The sequence below is a fragment of the Miniopterus schreibersii genome, assembly GCF_964146895.1.
Source record: "Miniopterus schreibersii genome assembly, chromosome: 11".
Lineage (NCBI taxonomy): Eukaryota > Metazoa > Chordata > Mammalia > Chiroptera > Miniopteridae > Miniopterus > Miniopterus schreibersii.
In genome coordinates, this window is record NC_138111.1 from 60,382,055 (window position 1) to 60,397,383 (window position 15,329).

Genomic DNA, 15,329 nt, shown 5'->3' on the forward strand with positions numbered 1-15,329 from the left:
CTCTTTCTACCAAGCCCAGCTCCATCCAACTGACATATATGAAATTGGGTTAATATTAATCTCAGACAGTCATAAAGAAAAAAAAAACAACACCAACACAAAACAAAGATTCTATGAAGACAGGTCCAATAGAAATGCCTCTTGGGTCTCAGTCCCAGCAATGACTTGCTGCTCTTTAATCACAGGCCTGTGGTAATGATACCATTGCCCTCTTTTAAGTGGGATAACAATGCCTACCACAATATGACTCACTGCATTGGAGGACAAGGCAGGAAATTGATGAGAATAGCACTCCTGTGAACACAGTGCTCTGGGGGGCACTGAGCATGCTGGCCGGGGCCTGCATCCTGCACACCATGTGGGCGCGGGCCTCACCTTGCCCACCGAGGCCCTGACACCTGAGGGCAGGTGCTATCTGAACATTGCATGCCCGCCCCAGTCTGATCTCAGTGTGTAAACTCACACAAAATGGTATTGGGATAGTGGGAATCAGCAATTTTGCACAGGAAACTCTGGGAGATGTTATTTATTGTAGTCTGCCTGAAGTTGGGACAAAATTGAACAAATAAGATGAGTTTGGTGCTTTGGAAAGTGTGAAAGCTGCTAGTGAACTCTGTTCTCCTCTGTCAGGAGAAGTAACTGAAATTAATGAAGCTCTTGTAGAAAATCCAGGACTTGTCAACAAATCTTGTTATGAAGATGGTTGGCTGATCAAGATGACACTGAGTAACCCCTCAGAACTAGATGAACCAATGGGTCAAGAAGCGTATGAGAAATACATAAAATCTACTGAGGAGTGAAAATAGAAACACCCTAAATAAAGTATGAAAAAACTTGATCTAGCATAATTGTCTTAAATTAGCGGTGGATAGAAGGTTATTTTGCTTGGTAATCCTTACCCGAGGATATTTTTTCCATTGATTTTTTTAGAGTGTGTGGAAGGGAAAGAGGGAGGGGAGAGAAAGAGAGACAGAAAGAAACATCGATATGAGAGAAACACATCAACTGGTTGCCTCCTGCGCAAGGGAACGAACCTGCAACCCAAGTAAGTGCCCTTGACCAGGAACTGAACCCACGACCCTTTGGTGTGTGGGCTGACACTCTAACACTGAGCCACACCATCAGGGCTAGATAGAAGATTTAGAATAGCAACTTTTAGTAATACCAATGGAAAAAGAAACTGCAACAATGGAAGGAAATACCCCTTAACTTTTAATGATTGCAGATAAACACAATACGCATCTTTTTCACAACACCCTATGATTTTGAGGCTAGACTACAGTTATAATATTCAGAATTACTGAAATTATCTGTGGCAAAATATAGTTATAAAAATTAGGTATTTCAAGGATAACATTGTTATCTTAAGCCTTATGTAATACCGTATCTTGCTTATATCAGTCTCTGGATTTGGGTCACAATACTTAATGACCATTCCATTGAAAAGAACTGGCAGTGGAGAAGTTTTTGTTAGTTATTACAGTGTCAGGTGACGAACGATACTACCTTTATTTTGCAATATATTGAGTTTGCTGGTGCTATTCTTATACAGTGAAGCAGTAGCCTTGTAGGAAACAAAAAACTTTAATAATAAAACATTCGACCTCTTCATTTAAAAAAAAAAAGGAAAATAAACTGATGTCAATAAAGAACTCTGTGCCATGTGTGCTTGAGTATAGCAAGTAGACCTCAATCAAACATGTATAAATAATGAAGGCCGGCAATTTAAGCACTTACATGATTGTAGCTAAGTGTACTGTGCCATGTGACATTCTTTTGAGTTCATAAAGCTATTAGAATAATCATAACCTGCATGTATTTTTCCATATGCACAACTATAAACCTACTTTTGCCCACCCCTGTGTGTGGCTCCCCTCTAGCAAATCTATAATGAGGTAGCAGTACTCATTCTACTTAGCGGTATCTCTTGCCTTCAGGTTACTATGACCCTTGTTCTCCCTTTGGCACAAGTTCTTTAAGTATTCTGTTTTTAATTCCACTTATACCTCATTCTATTATAGCATCTCATCTCTGTGTGACACTTTAAATCCTTTTTAGAACATGGCAATGACTTTTTTTTTTTAAGGTCATAAAGCCCAATACACAGTCTGAGGGCACCTGGAAAAGGGTGATGGCCATTCACCCTCTTTGTTCTGGTTATGCAGGGCCATGTGTTCTCTTTGTATGAGAGCCTCCTGCTTTTGCTAGCAATGGCTAAAATAACCTGCTCTGCTTCCCTTCCTGGATGAATCACTAGGTCACTTTCCCACCTCCAGCAGAATGAGCTACAAGCCAGGTGCCCAAGAAAATAGTCACATATGTGATGGACCAAGAATGGTTCTGGGTAGCTGAGGGACAGTGACTGCAGAAGGGCACATGGAAGTTAGCCTAGGATAGAGAAACGTAAAGAGTATCCCAGTGAAAGGGAACAGGAGGCACAGAAATTTGGAGACATTGTGTGGTAAGTGTGGATCCAAAGTTCATGGGAAGAGGAAATGATGGAATAAGAGATGAGAAGGGAGAGCGCTGCAGGAGTCACATCGTTAAAGGCTTTGCTAAGGAGTCTGGATTTTTATCCTGTAAACAATGGGGAGCCTGTGAAAGGTTTTAAGCAGATGAATATCTGGATCATATTTGCACTTTAGAAAAATGACTCTGAAAGGGTGTGAGAGGTTGGCAGTTTGGAGTAAGGGCTGGAATCAAGGTCATCCAGGCAAGATTTAGTGAAGGCTTAAAATAAGGCAATGACAATGGGGTGCCGAGTAAACTCTAGAGATGCTTGTGACATAGCATTGGCAAAACTTGATAGCCACATTCAAGCAGAGGCTATCGATCTGATTCGCAGGCTGGACTCAGGTTGCTCAAACTTAAAGAACTGATTAGGTGGAAATCTCACTGATAATAGGACATTGGTAATGCTGAGCCGACGGTGAACGGAGCAAGACACTGAATACAGATAGTATATGTGAGATGCTCGACGACCTTCTTTGGAGAATGATAGTGGTTGGATAAATGGTCTTGATGACATTTCTACAAAACAATGGTTGTGTGCACTAACATTCTGGAGAAATACCATCAAAGAGAGAGGCAAGGGTTTAGAAAGACACACAACACACATAGATGTCAGCATCTTTTTTACTCATCTGTATGTTCTGATCTCTCCATAATGGTAATATTTTAGTCTTATATTAAAAAAACACATGGCTTTAAACTTTAAAAATTAAAAAAAGGTTATACCCCAATCTGAAAAAAACAGACCTGAGGATACTGAGCACAAAGTGTGTAGAAGCATCATGGTTGTGCTTAAGGCAACCAATAGAGCACATGGAAAGTGTGATGAGAACGTTGAGTAGGTCTGTGTGCAACCAAAGGAACCAAGCAGAAAAGAGGACCTACGAGAAAGTCTGGAAGGAAAGAGTGTTTCAGAAGCCTGAAAATAGTAATGTTGGAGCTTCGAAGTTCTTGAATATGGGACAATTTCTTATGCATATTTGATCTCCACCCCATTGGCACACTTTATCTTCTAGCCAGAGGAGTGGCTGAATAAATGCTTATAAATAAATGTGATTCTAATTCCCTCTTAGTCTCCATCATCTAGGCTCCTGTGGAATATACTCTCTGGGACATTTTCTCTTGGAATATAATTAGAAAGGTTTGGCAGAGCTCATAAAAAGGAAAACTCCTCACCCCTTAGGAGACTCATTCTTCCTGAGAGAGACCATTTAATAAAACTAAGACAAAATTCATCTCATAGATTTGCAACTGTGGAGGTCAGACACCAGAGCAGCAATTCCAAGTTCCAAAGACAGAGTTTAAGAGGTAAGTATCACTTTCAGCCTATTAAAAATATCCCTCACACAGGTGGCTATGAAAAGGGCCATATGACTGGTCATTAATATTGACAATCCCTCATTATCCCCTTGAATTGATCCTAGGCATAGCAGATTATACAAGACACAAACATTTTATTCAGATACAAAAATGACATAAATATGTCATTCACTTATGAATGAGGCAGGAAGAGAACATGAAAAAAAATGAAAAAGAAACAATTCTGGGTGTGTTGGATTTACATCTTTTCACTTATAAAATATTTGTATTGTTATAATGTCAACGCTATAAAGGTTTAAAAAATGAAAACACAACAGTTGAAGGGGTGGTGGCAGAAATGGGGAGTAACCATAGCTTGGTGACTCTAAGCTCCTGGGAGGCAAGAGTGAACGGAAGAGCATCCAAACTGTGACACGCAGAATGTGGCTCAAAGGACCAGAGGGAGGTAGAGAGAGCAAGTCAAAGATCTTTCTTTCCTAATGCCAACGGGTTATTCAAGTATATATCCAGCAATGTCTTAGAACAGGGAAGTATTCTCCGTGGAAGATACACCATTGGTAAAAGGGAACTGACCCCCAGAATATGGAAAATTTGTTTTCTTCATTTGGAGCCACAGAATTCTCAGGATCCACCAATGAGGGCAGACAGAATCTTTTATGAGTCCTGGTGACCTTCACAATGGAATAAACTTTGAGAATTTCCCCTTCATTTTGACCCTGTGGAAACTGCTAAACTTGTGTGGCAAGCAAAAATCATCCCAGTTGGAGGTAGATCATTACCAGCTAACTGTCTGAAAGTCCAAAACACACCAGCTGCCAGGACAAGCAGACCCTCATATGAGGAGACTTCCCAGAAGCCATTCATGTCACTGCTCACAGAGCTCCGCCAAGAGGAAGTGACACAGAAAAATGATGCTGAGCCACAAGCCAAAAAGAGGTAGTTAAGACACCTTTGGGCCAGAGGGCTGGACCAAGTTCTCCAAGAAAAGGGTGAAGTGGGAAGATCTTGGCCTTCAGAGTGTGGTGTAGAAGACCATGTGGGTGACCATTATTGTTCTTCAGAGACTAACTGTGCCTGAGGATTCATAGAGCCTTACAAAACCCCTGGCACCTACTCCTCGAGGGCTCTTTTCCAACAATGAACACATCAGGGGCTTGTGCCTGACATTCATGGCCAATGCAATGGTATTGCCCTAGCAGAAACTAAGGTGCTGCTAGGCTGCTTCCTTAATTCAGTCACTACCAAGGACCACGCAGGAAGCAAATAGGGAAATATATAATAATCTAAGTCCAGTCCTTCATTTTCAGGTGATAAAATCAAGACCCATTGCTAGGAAGTCCTGAAGATTGAAACAGCATAGTGTAGAGCCCAAGAAGTGGTTTCTATCCAGTGGTGAGAAGTGCCATGTGAATCTCACTGACAGGCTCTGGCAGCTTCATGTTTCCTGATCAAAACTTAAGTTTTTATAAGAGACCATTACAGAAGACAGATGGATATGAGCACTGGCCTTAAGAGTTCAGGGGGTGAATATTCTCTTGAGAGAAAGTACTTCACTGAAGACTGGTTTGTGAGTAGATGCCTCAGGGTAAAGGTAATAAGTGAGAATGGGCAAGAAAAAGATTAAGACTGTGATAGCTGATGAGGAACACAACTACCCAAGGGCAGTAGTTATTTAAAAACAAATTGTAAGAAGGGCTGAAGCACTCCCAAAGAGCATTAAAAATATCTGAATGACAACAAGTGATCTACAATTGATGGCTGGAGAAAGAGTTAGGGGGAAAAGAGGTTGTCTTTCAGCCGCAATAAAGCAGACTGAAGGGTCTATTGAAACGTGCCTCATTATATCTGTAGTGCCAAGGACAGTGTTCCAGGCCCTAGGGCAGAGACCACCATGATGGGAGATCGAACACAGAGAATGGAAGAGAATGTTCCATCTCCCCAATAATCTCTGCAATTAAGGCATGACAAGGATCACCAGAGGTTAAATCCACAAATGAAACACCTAAACATAGTACCTCATACATAATAGGCACTCAAAAACATGAACAGTTTATAGGTCATATTGATCTCAAAGACTAGCTATTCTCTTCTTGAGGTACTTTGAGACAGGGAGAAGGTTCCTGGACTCACTAGGGAATTCAGTCTATATCCAAAATCCAAATCCAAAAAAGAAGAGTAATTCATCTTTCTGACTTGCTTCTCAAGTTATGGCCTCTGCAAATGCTTTCTGGTTATATTCCAAAAAGAAAACTATATTCCAGTGATGTATTATGCGTCAGTTGAGGTAGATGATGAAGGGTGCTGTGGCCTAGAACATCTCAACTCATTCTGTGAGGGGACTGCCACGGATTTTCCTCCCCAGAAAGAGGAACGTTCCACCACAAACTTCCTTAAAGCCAGTGAGCCCCACAGGGAAGAGGAAGAGATCCAGGTGAGAGCCCCTGTGAAATCACTGCTCTGATGCTGGCAGCTAACTTTGGGCAGTGGCCTCAGTGACCCACTCCTGCATGCCTGGATACCATAATGGTCTCCCATGATGAAGGCACTAACTACTGGTGCCCTCTCAGCTCCTACTCAGTGAGGTTTTTGCCTGCTCTTCTAATCCATTCCATCAAGCGACAGGTCAGATGGACCCCAAAGGCGGAACAATCAAGATCAAGATATCACAACTAGGAAGGCAGAAAGCCAGCCCTGCAGAGTGAAGGCTGCAAGTGTTGATTCTCTTTGTGTGAGCCTTCCCAGGACAGCTCAAAGGTAGAGGTGATTGTCAAAGGATGGAGACCTGACTTCCTAGCCTCCCGCTCCAGTTGTCACGGAACAATAGCCTCTTCTACGTCATCAAACAGGCAGACCAACAATACTAAGATCAAAATGCCTTCATATCCAGGCCACAGTGCATTTATCATAAAAGGAGATGAAATATATGTGGTTAGATCATTATGCGGAGAAGCATATCTTTTCTTCAAGACCGCAGGCACCAACTCCGCACCAAGTGCCAAGAGATAAGAAGGCTGCCATTTTGAGAACAAGAGGGGAAGATGGCAGGAACAGCAGGGGACTCCACAGTGGTCTCTGGGCCAGTGGTTCACGGGCTTTGAAAACCTAGCAGTGGGAAGCTCCAGTGGAGTTTCCTTCATGTTGAGGCCAGCTATCAGTAGGGATGATTCACCTGCCTTAAGATCAAGCTGAGTCTCTTCCCATGTCATGGATCCCAAGTACCTGGGGCTCATTTATGACTCTAGACAATGCACTAAGATCAGTCTAATAGGGAACATTTCACAAATAGATCAGCAATGTCTCTCTCTATAGAGACTTTTGATGTTTCTTACTTTTATTAACACAAGAGAAATGGGGTAAGATTATCAGCAGAAATAAGATGGGCTATGGCTAAGTGGACAGTGCCCCCTCAAGCGTTTTGACCCTCCTTCTTTGATAAATTTTATTCTTAGGAAATGCCCATAAAATTTGTCAAATGAAAGGATAAATTTAACTTCTCTCCTTACTGACCCTAATTTGGGGATCCCACAGTTGGGACACTTAAAAGACAATTATGAGAAATCCAAAGCTTTGGTGAAGATCAAGATTGAGGAAACAGTTACCAGATGAATCTTCTGAGTTTACTTAGAAGAATATGTTCCCCTGATAAGGACTGGAAGAAATATTCTAAATTCCACACACTCCATCAGAGGAGTAAAGAGGCCAATGTTGAGTTCTCCATGTCATAACTCTTTAGCATCGTGGTTTGTAAACAGGAAGCACTCACTAAATTTGAGGGGTTATATCTAAAAACTCACATTCATACTTTCATTCTTTGGAAACCCAGAGACTAGAAGATTGTCCCAGTCTTGACTCTCTAGGGAGTGCAGAATGTAAGCAGAACTCAAAGCCAGAGGGAAGGGGAATTTGCTTTCCTGACTATTTACTGTTTCTCAGATTATGCCCTATGCAAATCCTTTCTAATTATATTCCAAGAGGAAAAGACCCAGTGATATATTATGCATCTGTTGAGGCCAGGTTATGAAGGGTGCCGTGGCCTAGAACATCTCAACTCATTTTGTGAGGGGACTGCCACGGATTTTCCTCTCTGGAAAGAGGAACGTTCCACCACAAACTTCCTTAAAGCCAGTGAGCCTCACAGGGAAGAAGAAGACATCCAAGTGAGAACGCCTTTGAAATCACTGCTCTGACTTTGGCAGCTCACCCTGGACAGTGGCCCCAGTGACCCACTCCTGCATGCCTGGATACCATAATGGTCTCCCATGATGAAGGCACTAACTACTGGTGCCCTCTCAGTGGGGCTTTTGCCTGCTCTTCTAATCCATTCCATTAAGTGACAGGTCAGATGGACCTGAAAGCAGGAGCAATCAAGATCAAGATATCACAACTGGGAAGGAGGAAAGCCAGTGCTGCAGAGTGAAGGCTGCAAGTGTTGATTCTCTTTGTGTGAGCCTTCCCAGGACAGCTCAAAGGTAGAGGTGATCATCAGAGGATGAAGACCTGACTTCCTAGCCTCCCACTCCAGTTGTCACAGAACAATAGCCTCCCTTCATCAAATGGTTACACCAAACATAGTGAGATTGAAATGCCTCCATATCCAGGGCAAAATATTTCTAAGTCAAAAAAAAAAAAAAAAAGAAAAAAAAATCTGGAGTCCAGATCCTGGAGTGAGCCCCCCCTTTTCCAGGACCAAAGGTACTACCTCCATCCCCAGTGCAGAGAGATGAGAAGGCTGCTATTTTTGAGACCAAAAGAAGAAGATTCCAGTGGCATGAGACTGCACTAGAAATTTCCCCCATGTTCAAAGACTCCAGGAATCCACTCATTGTTGAGAGCCACTCATTCTGGATCTGGTTCCAAGGGATTCTCTCTCCAAGTTATTTTGGGAATCCTTCCTTTATGATTCATATGATACATGCATGTAGGTCAAAAAAGGAAACATTTTAGAAATGGGTCTGGATCATTCTTCTCGCCTCCATCGAGAGAATGAAGAAGATGAGGTTAATCAGCAGAAGGGGAAATGTGGCCCAGAAATGGGAAGAAGCCCTGAAATTTGGCATCTGGAATGACATCCTGTGGTCTCAGGCATGAGGTCCAGCAACAGATGTTATCTTGAGTTAAAAGCCAATCTCAGATATAATCTTTCTATTTTATACAAAGGGATCAAGACTAGATCACAAGGTTGGCCTCTGACTAACAAAGAAGTGATGCACAATACATCTAGGCATTCCAACAGATGAAAAATAGGTCCCTATATGTTCAGAATCAGGACTGAGATCCTTCTGACACCTGAAATGTCAGCACAACTCATAGCACAAGTAAGGGTTTCTTCGTATCTGCCTGCTTCCTCTCTTACAGAATCAATGCCAAATACTAATATTTAAGGTAAAGTAACTTGCTGATACTATTAAGGCCAATCTTAAATGGGGAAAAAAAACCTTTTTTAAGCAATCAGCAGCTCAAGAAGATCTGAGCCTTGCTGAGCAACTGCCCTATACACTTTCCTTGGAGGATGCTAAGGATTTGGGGCTTTCTTTATCTATGTAACCTCACTGCTTTATTACAACTCCAGCTAGTGGTAACTAGCTCCTTCTTCCCAGCCAGCTTCTTTCTTGAACCTCTGGCTAGTGACTTATAGCTTGCAATTGCAAAAGGAATCTATGAGTACAGACCTAGTGATGCAACTGATAGAGCCCAAAAAGATAAACAGGTCATTTTGTCTCAGAGACAGTGACTGCAGAATGAGTAGAGATATGTCCCTCATTCAAGTCCTAAGGGATTCATACTATGTCTATTAACAGCTGCAGAAAACAGAAGATACCCATCCTCAACCACGGAGAATAGAGGATACAAGCACATTAAGAGCAACTGAAAGAAAAGAAACTAAGCAAAGGAAGTAAAAGGAGAGAGCAGAATCACAAGGATTACATCAAGAGGAAGGAGAGAGAGCAGCAGTGGAAAAGTCAACTTCAGAATTTCTAGGGAAAGTTCTCAGCTGGCCTATGGCAGCTACCAAGGGGAAATGTTGAAGTTCACAGGGGCTACAGGGAGAAGGACAGGGAATGAATATTTATACAACACTGTATGGCTCATCACCTGGCATGGAAACAATTCTTGAGTAAAAGGGAGGAGAGGTACCCCTCTTCTGCTTAGACTTCGCTCCCTGATGGAGCTGCAGGACAACCAGAGAGAAGGCTTGGCCAATTGGATTCAACCCAGGGATCTCTATGGAGTACCTATGTAGAACCAAGAGTATTCAACATGACTTTGGTGATCTTCTGGGGACGTACTAATTGTGGCAAATGTATTGCAGACAATTATCTGCAATATAATTAACTATGGTAAATGTGTTGCAGACTATTAAAATAGCCAGATTTGTTCAAATCATAGGCTTGCATCTGAAGGGGAAGGAGAAGAGCAGCAATGAAGATAAAGGAGAAAACAAACAGAAGGGGAGAGTGAGTCTCCAGCTGGAGTTCAGCTCAGACTATACTGGAACCTCAGACTATACTTGACCTTTCCAGGGTTGCATGATGAAATTGCCACACTAAGAAAAAAGGAGGGATATCAAATGACCTCTTCTAGGTGAAGGAAGTGAGGTTCTGGGCTTCTCTTTATATAATGGGGAATTTCCTCTGACATAGGAAACCAAATGGTTGTGAATGAATGTATGAATGGATGACTCTTCTTTCCCAAACTCAAGACCTAGCATGACAGAAGAGGAGGAGAGAAGTAGGCTGCTGCACACAAGTTAGCAGAACAGAGGGGAGAGAGAACCATTCCCAAAAGAAGACAGAGCCCCTCATGGAAGATCACTTCTCAGCTAGCTCGCAGGATGAGGTTATTCCAGGAGGCTCACCTTGGATCTGGCAAAGTTCTCCCAGCAATAAGGATCATATGGGGAAAGGAATAATATTGGGTTAGCCCCAGCCCCTTTTCAGATAATACTCTTGGGTGTGGTCTCCAAAAACACATCTATTTAATAGACATCACTATTTCTGTGGGCACTGACCAGGAAATAGACTTGAACTCAACAATAGAGACATTCCTCCAGCTATGTTAGAGGTAAGATGGACCATCAATAGGGACCTTTGACTCAGCAGGGTTGGTCTAAAAAACATACAAATTTTTCAAGTTCTTTTTTTCCCCTTGGTATCAAAACCGGGAGTACCAATTGCAGCACCCACGAGAGGAGAAACTGGAAATCAATACCTAACTTAGGACCACATGAGAGTTTGGCCCATGATGACAAATAAGATAACTGAAGAGACAAGAGTTAAGAGCCAGCCCCTTGGCATGGGCGTGAAACTAGGACATGAATCCTGGTTTTTTCCTGAAGATGGCACCTGACTTGGGATAGTTTTTTCATTTGCAATACATTTGGTATCTGAAAAGTCAAAAGCACAAGGGAGTAAATAAATCATACAATTCTTCTTTTATCAAACCCCATCTTTTCTGAATAGCTGTGACCTGACACAGAGAGCAGGGAAGGTTCAGAAATTCAATATTGAATACAAGGTGATAATTAGAATCCTGACATAGGCCCCAGATTGGTCTATAAGATTGAGCTCTCACCCACTTTAGACATTTTTCTTCCATCCTTGGCCCTCAAAACTACTAGCGTGTCTTCTTTGGGGGTTGCTGCACCCCATCCTCCCAGCCCAGGCCAGGTTACAGTTATAGACATACTAAGAAATATCATAGCCAAGACCTTCTCCTCTTCCATCTTCCTTCTTAGGTGACTCAATCCCTCTAAGAACCATGGGCTATACCATAACTAGGACAGGTACAGAGGGACCAGTTAATACATGGGGCTCTTACAGCACCTGCTCTGGAATCTTGCCCAACCCTAACCTGGAGATCCAGGCTACTGTAGGAGCTAAGCCCATGACTGAGTATCCCTTGGATGCCCATCTATAATGGGGCCTCCAGATTCTCGTCTAAGACTCTAATGGTAGAAAGGAATTTACTTCCACCATGGAAAGAAGTTGCAAGGTAGCAGATTTTAGTTTAATATTTGAGGCTATAATTTGTCAGGGCTGGAGCTGTTCTACAAAAGATTAAACCACCAAGGAAGAGAGGGTCATGGGAATGGACTCAAGAGAGATTGGTAACCAGCATCAGGATCACCAAGAAAGGATTTCTGCATTAGGTTTCTGGCTTCTATCTCCAAAATTTTTATTTACCAATCCCTTCTGGGCATGGACCATGTCTTATTCATCAGCTTCTTGTGGAGTTCTTTAAATGTTTCCATAAATCTGTTCATAATTGCGTGTCTAGTGGACAAGCATTGAACGGTGCTCGTCACAGGACTGTTGTACCTAAACGGGCCCAGCCATGTCATGCCTGAGCCCTGCCTTATGGACAGAAGCAGTTTTCAGGGAAAGGGCTCCAAAGAAGTTTCTGATTCTTGCAACTTTGGCAGCAAATGGATTTCACCCACAAATCCGAAGTCTCAAACTTGGAAGAAGAAAAAAAAAGAATAAATCCATTATAATAGCACACGAACAGTGGAAAGAGTGGGAGCAGAAAGTATAGGTGAAGAGGCCATTCACTTGGATGATTCTTAATCTCTGGAAAAGAGCCCTGACCCATCAATATCTCTGTCTTCCCCAGTTCCCAATGAATGACATTCCTTGACACATGACAAGGCTTGTTATTCTTCTATGAGGGATCCCGCTTCTGAGTAACTGGTCCCTGGTTAAAACAATGTTTGAGTGGCAGGTAGGAGTCCCTTTCCCAGAGAGCAGGATGTGATGGGAAAGAGAAGAGTGGGGGCATAAGAATTTGACCCACCTGAAAAGGAAAAGAGCAGAGAAGGGAAACCGAGGAAAGGGAAATCTGGGAGCTGGCAAGACATCTTTCTCAGTTTCCCTCGGACAACAAACAAAATGCCACATAGTTAGATTTTTTTTTTTCTTGCTTATGTTTTTAACATGTGTACTGAAACAAAAATCACCAAATGGCAAAAAATAATTATTACCCTAAAAGAGATATATCTAATCAAAGTATCTTTTCAAAAAGGTAATATTTTGTTTATAAAATGTCATGGTCAGTGCAAGAGGACCCTATTCAGACACCTACAGGAGTTCCTATTACCTAAGACATCAGGTCTAATCTCCTTTGACTCCAATCCCACTTGTCACTGTCTCTTGCTCTCCTTGGACCTCCACCCTGACTTTTTACCTACATATCTTTATCTTGCTGTTGAAGCAAAATAAATTTCCTCCTTCCCTTTTCCTTGCTAGCCAAACTCTTTATTGCATTAAGTCCGGTTGAGGCCCTTTCCCCTCCCCAGATCAACTTGGACTAATCCCAAGTCCACATTCAATCATCAGTCCTCTGATTTCCTCAAGCACTAGATAGGTAGCACCAAATTCAGCACTCAGCTTGAGGAACCAGACTCTTTCCCTTTCCTGAGGTCAGGGAGGCCTACCCACAGCAACGAGCTGGGCTTAAGATGAGAATGGATGGGTCCAGTCTTTTCTTATCCCACTTATGTTGTGCTCTGAATCTGTTCAAATGCTCTGGCAGGTACTGAACCCACTGTTGCACTCCAGTATGAGATACGGAAAAGATTACCCACCCTAGATGCATCGAGACAACTGGTATCGACTGTCCAGAGCAGACACGTCCATTGTCTGTAGTCAGAACAAAAATGTCCATTGTCTGGACATTTTCCACTTTAAACATGGCTAAATCATAGTGGCTCTCCCAGAATAACATCACCCCAAAATAGACATGTGAAATTCAAACTAGTGAATAAAGTCACTAGGTATATTTCACCTGGTCATGGAAAAAAGCATGCTCAAAACGAAGGTTGACTTTTGTCACAACACATTCTTAGGAACTGCTCTTTCTTACTAACACAATCTTATGTCTGTAACTTTTCATTTAATAAGTTATTCAATGGATGTTAGGGGTGGGGAGAGTTTAGCACATGCTTTATTATACAGCACCCATTTCTTAGACCATTGGTTTCCAAAACTGTGCTGGGAGGAGCTACAGCAAGTTGGTCCACATTTAACTGTATTGCATTATTGGTCTCCTGCAAACAACCAAAATGTACTTCACAGGGAAAAGTCTATTAAAGTTTCTAACCCAGAATGTCAACCAAAGGCAGTTGCTCTCCAGCCTCTGTGAGGTTATTTTTACAGTGAAAGTCTTTAAAACAATGCCACTATCCCTCTCTCTCCAACCTTTAAAAGTCCCCAAACAGATCCACACTCTACCTTTGCTATATTGCCAACCATGTTGCTACTACTTTGTTATTTGCCCTATATCCCATAGGGTGAAAGTCTGTCTTGAGCTCCACAACTGTGAAGCTCTGTAATTTTACTGCCCACGCCCCCTATCCCCAGATAACAGATGTGGCCATTTTTCATCTAACCTTAAGTCATTGTTTTGTGTGAATTTTTAAAAATAAATTATTTAAGTGCTCTCAAACGCATGCATCACAAAAATAACCATGCATGTATCTAGATTTAACATGGTGATTCCCACTTGCAATAGTCTCCAGAGCAGTAAAGCTGCGCAGGTCCCCTGGAAGGTAAGTCAACAGGACCAAGCAACCTTCCTCTGCAGCATGATCACCATTACTTCCAACACAGCGGCAGTGGTTTGGCATCTCAGTGGTTACCCTGAAAGCCTAACACAGGAGATCTGCTTTCAGAGGGCCTAAGAAGCAGCCCTTCCCTCCACACCAAGGTGTCCCCTTTAAAACAAAGATGCACTCCACATTTGCAGTTACACCACGATGCAAATGACAGGAAAGGAAGCACAAACTGTTATGTGCAGTTACAGACACCTTAATCAGCTATTCTTTCAATGAAAAAAAGGGTAGGAAATCCTAATTCAAGATTTTGAATATAGCAAAGGAACATAAGAAGATAGACACGTTCATACCAATCCTCCCACATCGATGCGTTGATCCTTCCCGGGGGCACATTTACACAAACGTGCACATGCTACACACACATTTTGTCAATATCAGCAGTAGTTATAAATTACCTTTTAGATATATGCAAAATACAGCCCTCTGCCCTAGATATAATAGTGAGTGGATAAAATACAAATAGAGCAATTAAATTTCATCCCTTCTGCAACTCTGTTTAAAATGCACATAAAGAGAGTCAGAAAAAAATATTCACTAAGGAAAAGCAATTCCAAAAGGTCAGCTTCAAGGTAATATTCATATAACTATTACTTAACACAAATTTAAGGTTAGGGAGAGTATCCAAATGTTGTATTAAACTAAATCACTTCTTTTCCACCTGCGAATGAAGTGCAGTAATATGAAAAATGTTCTCCCTTTTATAGGATGGCAAGTTTTTAAAAGCCTGTGCCATTTTTTTTTTTTTGTAGACATGCAGCATGTAATACCTCAATGGAATCACTCTGTAGGTCTCTTCAGCAGATACTATAGTACATTATCTTTCTAAATTCGTGTCTGTCTGTTGCTATGAAGTGTTACACATTCATTGTGGCCATCACTTTTATTC

General features: G+C 42.0%; 1 pseudogene across 1 annotated transcript; it reads left to right on the forward strand.

Annotated features, from left to right (window-relative positions):
• The first annotated feature begins 326 nt into the window (after positions 1–326).
• Positions 327–800, forward strand: LOC308563568 (glycine cleavage system H protein, mitochondrial pseudogene; annotated as a pseudogene). The gene has a single exon. The product of its transcript is annotated as a glycine cleavage system H protein, mitochondrial pseudogene (transcript).
• The last annotated feature ends 14,529 nt before the right edge of the window (positions 801–15,329 follow it).